The sequence below is a fragment of the Neoarius graeffei genome, chromosome 1, assembly GCF_027579695.1.
Source record: "Neoarius graeffei isolate fNeoGra1 chromosome 1, fNeoGra1.pri, whole genome shotgun sequence".
In the NCBI taxonomy this organism is placed as follows: Eukaryota; Metazoa; Chordata; class Actinopteri; order Siluriformes; family Ariidae; genus Neoarius; species Neoarius graeffei.
This window is the reverse complement of record NC_083569.1, coordinates 98,558,425-98,564,424: the sequence shown is the minus strand read 5'-3', so window position 1 is coordinate 98,564,424 and position 6,000 is coordinate 98,558,425. Positions and strand designations below refer to the sequence as shown.

General features: G+C 41.6%; 1 protein-coding gene across 13 annotated transcripts in view; it reads left to right on the top strand.

Annotated features, from left to right (window-relative positions):
- The first annotated feature begins 3,882 nt into the window (after positions 1-3,882).
- The window catches only part of LOC132875318 (adhesion G protein-coupled receptor L2-like), a 407,634-nt gene continuing 405,516 nt past the window's right edge, over positions 3,883-6,000 (top strand). For 12 of the 13 annotated variants that reach the window (XR_009651878.1, XR_009651883.1, XM_060912544.1 and 9 more), the window contains exon 1: positions 3,883-4,346. The gene's annotated coding sequence lies outside the window, so the exon portion shown is untranslated. Of the gene's footprint in view, positions 4,347-4,514; positions 4,586-6,000 lie in introns of all 13 variants that reach the window. The other variant, XM_060912179.1, reaches the window with a different exon arrangement.

Below are 6,000 nucleotides of genomic sequence, written 5' to 3'. Positions count from 1 at the left end.
ATTAGAGTTTGATGCAAATCCAGATATGTATGTGATGTATGCGTCTCCAGGATTTTTTTTTTTTGCCTCTTCCCAACATAATTCAAAAAATAGTGAACGGATTTTGATTACATTTTGAACAAAGGTGGTTCATGGGCGATAGAACAATCGATTAGATTTTCATCCAAATCTGAACATATGGTTTGGCGGAGGTATACACTGTACCACGTGCCCTACTAGAGTGGCGGCTACAATTATTTACAGCTTAACGATCTTTTGGCTATTGCAAAAGTAGAAAAGACTTTCAATACATAAATTGTGCATGAATAATTCCTCAAACTTCCACTGGAAAAAAATTAGTTGATTCCCGATTACTTAGCATATCAGATCATGTGACACCGTTCCACAATTATCAACACCTTTGTCCACAGTTATCGACACTGTTCCACAATTATCGACACCTTTGTCCATAGTTATCGACACAGTTCCACAATTATCAACACCTTTGTCCACAGTTATCGACACCTTTCCACAATTATCAACACTTTCGTCCACAGTTATCAACACCGTTCCATAATTATTGACACCTTCATCCACAGTTATGGACAGCGTTCCACAATTATTGACACCTTTGTCCACAGTTATCAACACCATTCCACAATTATCAACACCTTTGTCCACAGTTATCAACACCATTCCACAATTATCAACACCTTTGTCCACAGTTACCGACACCTTTCCACAATTATCAACACCTTCATCCACAGTTATTGACACCTTTTGTCCACAGTTATTGACACTGTTCCACAATTATCGAGACCTTTTGTCCAGTTATCGACACCGTTCCACAATTATCAACACCTTTTGTCCACAGTTATCGACACCATTCCATAATTATCGACACCTTTGTCCACAGTTATTGACACCATTCCACAATTATCGACACCTTTGTCCACAGTTATTGACACCGTTCCATAATTATTGACACCTTTGTCCACAGTTATTGAACTTGTTCCACAATAATTGACACCTTTTGTCCACAGTTATCGACACCATTCCATATTTATCGACACCTTTGTCCACAGTTATTGACACCGTTCCACAATTATTGACACCTTTTGTCCACAGTTATCGACACCGTTCCATAATTATTGACACCTTTGTCCACAGTTATTGAACTTGTTCCACAATTATTGACACCTTTTGTCCACAGTTATCGACACCATTCCACAATTATCGACACCTTTTGTCCACAGATATTGACACCGTTCCATAATTATTGACACCTTTTGTCCACAGTTATTGACACCGTTCCACAATTATCTACACCTTTTGTCCACAGTTATTGACACCGTTCAACAATTATCGACACCTTTGTCCACTGTTATTGACACCGTTCTACAATTATCGACATCCAGATAATTATGTATAATAAAGTAATAATCAGTGTGTGGTATTAAGTTAATAAAACATAGTTTTTATTTAAAATTTATTTCCCATAGACTTATATTTAGTACAAAATATCTTGTATATAAATATACGGATGTCTGTGTTTAAGTAAATGAGGAAGTAATTCTAATGTTTGTAAACAAATGAACTGATAATGTTTAACCTGCATCAGAAAATCTTTTTGTTCCACTTTGTACCCACTTTCTCAGTGTTTCCGTAGATCACATTTTGTTAATCATTCGTTGTCGTTTTTATTAATTTCTAGTTTTGTAGTTTACCAATAAATGTCAACAGGGAATTGATATTGTAACCACATGAACATCCAGGTCAAAGGCCGCATGTCATTCCTCGAACCGAAATATAAAATGTCTGCTGATATTGTAATATGTGGTCGATATTTACAACAAACTACAAAAAAAAAAAAATCTGAATGGAATAGAAAAATCTGAATATTTCAAGCATGTATTTTTTTTTATCTGCTAGGAATTTAATTCTGTTCTAATTCTATTTACTGCAATCATATTCCAAATACTCTATAAACATTCCATTCTGTTATCAATCAGAAAAAAAAGATTATAAATCACAGCACTTTAAATTTTTTTTTTAAAGTACTTCATCTACTTCAACAATGTTCCACAGAGATCGTTCCATAACAGTTGTAAATGTCCCTTAATTCCACAGGGTGTCGATAATGGTGGACACCGGTGAAAGTGATCACTATTATCGACACCTCATGTGGCTTCTCAAACGCGCGTTTAGATACAAAATGGCGACTGAAAATCAAATGAAAAAGTAAGAAACAAAGTAGGTTTTGACAAGGAGATCATGAAATATCAGTGAATTTGATCAGTAAAAACACGTCCATGATCTTTCCACCATGCTTACCTGCGATGAGAACGTCCGGGTTTACCTCAAATTGCCGATCGTGCTAAAAAAACTTCCATCTCAGGTAACGAGCTCAAAGATCAAAGGGTGAGGAGGGTCTTCCAGTTAATTAATTAACCAATAATAACGGTTGTAACTGAAACTCAGCTTTATAAAATTGTTTTTTATTGGTAAATCTGAAAAGGTGTCGATAATTATGGACTTCCGGTAATAGTACCTGCCGGACTAGTTTGCGATTTTTTTGGGTGCAATGTGAGCATGCAAAAATGATAAAACAGTCCTGTAAAACAAAACAAACAAACAAACAAACAAAAAACTCGCTGATTGCACCTTTAATGTGTTTAGAGTACAGCAGCTGGGGGTTGGGATGTGGTGATCATTTTGATGAGTAAAAACATGTCCATGATCTTTCCACCATGCTTACATGCGATAATGATAATAACATCCAAGTTTTCCTCAAATTGCTGATTGTGCTGAAAAAAAAAAATTCCATCTCAGGTAACGAGATCAAAACTCAAAGGGTGAGGGAAGAGGCGGGTCTTCCGGTTGATTAATTAACCAATAATAACTGTTGAAACTGAAACTCTGCTTTGTAAAATTGTTTTTTATGGGTAAATCTGAAAAGGTGTCGATAATTATGGGCTGTGGGGCGGCACGGTGGTGTAGTGGTTAGCGCTGTCATCTCACAGCAAGAAGGTTCCGGGTTCGAGCCCGGAATGGTGAATGGTTGTCTGTGTCTATGTGTCGGCCCTGTGATGACCTGGCGACTTGTCCAGGGTGTACCCCGCCTTTCGCCCGTAGTCAGCTGGGATAGGCTCCAGCTTGCCTGCGACCCTGTAGAACAGGATAAAGCGGCTACAGATAATGGGTGGATGGATGGAGTAACGAGATCAAACATCAAAGGGTGAGGGGAGAGGCGGGTCTTCCGGTTGATTAATTGACCAATAATAACTGTTGGAACCGAAACTCTCATCTCATCTCATTATCTCTAGCCGCTTTATCCTTCTACAGGGTCGCAGGCAAGCTGGAGCCTATCCCAGCTGACTACGGGCGAAAGGCGGGGTACACCCTGGACAAGTCGCCAGGTCATCACAGGGCTGACACATAGACACAGACAACCATTCACACTCACGGTCAATTTAGAGTCACCAGTTAACCTAACCTGCATGTCTTTGGACTGTGGGGGAAACCGGAGCACCCGGAGGAAACCCACGTGGACACGAGGAGAACATGCAAACTCCGCACAGAAAGGACCTCGCCGGCCACGGGGCGACTTGTCCAGGATGTATCCCGACTCTCGCCCGTAGTCAGCTGGGATAGGCTCCAGCTTGCCCGCGAATGGATGGATGGATGTGAGCGTGCAAAAATGACAAAACAGTCCTTTAAAACTAAAACAAACAAACTTGCTGATTGCAGCTTTAATGTTTTTTGGTATGGGGGTTGGGATGTGGTGATCGGTTTCATTGTTCCAGTTCCAGTTTCTGTCAAATCCACTGGTTGATCCTGTCCGGGTTTTGTGCGCGTCCTTGTTTCAAACGCAGCTGCTGCAGAGAGAGAGAGAGAGAGAGAGAGAGACTCGACTCCACTCCAGCGGCCCCTGTGCGCTGCATTTCTGACATCCGGCTGTCGGAGCTGTGTGAGCGCGGTGGAGCTGCAAGTTCACTTCCAGACGAGTCTCTCTCTCTCTCTCTCTCTCTCTCTCTCTCTCTCTCTCTCTCTCCAGTTGTTTTCCTGAACCATGCCCAGATGTTGCTTTGCGTCTTGATTTTGACTCGCGTCTGAGCGCCGCCGGCCGGGTTTGCGCTCTATCCCTCCCTCCCTCTCTGTCTCTCTCTCTCTCTCTCTCTCTCTCTCCCTCTCATACTCGGGGTCTTGACTTGTCCCCTCCGTGCGCCGGTCCGGTCCGGTTCCGGTTCGTGCCGCTCCACCCGTGCGCTTTTTGGTGATGGAGTTTAGTCGGTGTTCAGGAGCCGCTACGTGAGACGCGCGAAGGTTTTTGTGTCGCGGCACCAAAGCGGAGCGCAGTTCAGCGGGTAAGTAAACCTGCTTAGACGCGCTGATTTCTCACACACACACACACACTGCATGGAAAAGCCAGAGCGCGCTCCTGCAACACTGGATTTGCTTGAGATATTTAAATCTCTATCCATATCTATCTATCTATCTATTTATTTATTTATTTTCCCATTTGTGCGCAACAGGGCGCATAGAACAGATCTCCATCTGAGTCCGGTCATCTGAGTGAACTTTCAGCTTCTGGACATGAGTTCGAGTATGTATGTGTACGTGTGTATGTGTGTGTGTGTGTGGAGGTATTTTGTCCCATTGCGAGAAGCCGGAGGCTGCACTCCACCGGCTGGTGCTGCGCTTTAATCCCGACATCCCTGGAGCTGCGTGTTGATCATTATTGCGCAGGAAATGTTTCAGCATTTCTCTCTTTTCCTTTCATTCTGGAAACGAGCACATTGATAGATGTGGTGTCGCCGAGCCTTTACCCCTCACCCCCCAGTTAAAGCCTAATCTCAGCCGGATTAAGGGCGATGGGATTTGAAATTGTGGGCAGTAAAGCATGAGATCAGGCATGAAATTTTGGACACGGATCTGAACACATCAGACACTTTTCATAACTCTGATGAATGCACTTTTCTGGAAGAATAATAAACACACACACACACACACACACACACACACTAGTAGATATGCCACTGTGACCTTGTGCATTTATCTGTGTTTAATAATAATAATAATAATAATAATAATAATAATAATAAATTTGTGTCCAGGTGAAGGAAATATAATTGTGGAGGATTGTTTACAGCACACACACACACACACACACACACACACACTGCAGCACAAATGAGATTTTATTTATTTATTTATTTATCTATCTTACTGCACATGCATAATTCACCTATGGGTTAAAGCCAAGCGTGTGCGTGTGCACTCCATTTACTCCATCTCTCTCCTGTGTGTGTGTAAACGCAGCCTTAATTGCATATATTCTGTTTTTAAGTGCCACTAATGAAAGAATAAAGTGATTTCAACATCTCAAGGCCAAACTCTCAGAGAGCTCTTTCAGAACAATGTGGAGTCTATAGATAGGAAAATAATAATAATAATTCTAATATATATATATATATATATATATATATATATATATATATATATATATATGAACTAAATGTGCAGACTTTCTTTCTTTCTTTCTTTCTTTCTTTCTTTCTTTCTTTCTTTCCTGGGATGAAATCTTTTCTTTTCCCGTCCTTTATTTTTTCAGCAGTCTCTACTTGTGCAGTAATTAGGCCGACTGTAGGCCGCATAGTCTAGTGCTCCAGTAGCACTCCCTCAGCCGTGCTTATTCCCTCACTCCCTTGTTCCCTTCTTCACTTGGCCGCAGGAACAGACAGGCAAAGCCGGGGAGGAATTTCTTGGGAACAAATGCGCCGTTGTTGAAGCTTCACCCCCACCTTTTCACGGGCTTGCCAGCTCCAAATCGATCAGTTTAAAATCCACTACATGCACTAGTGCACCATCCAGGAGTGCCATTATTGTAACAAAAAAAAAACATGAACCTTAAAATGCACACAGAAAAAAAAAAATCACATTGTGATTAATTGGCTATTGCACGAGAGCGCACGCACGCAATCTGGCAACATGGTGCACGCGTGTGTGCGTGCGTCCCTG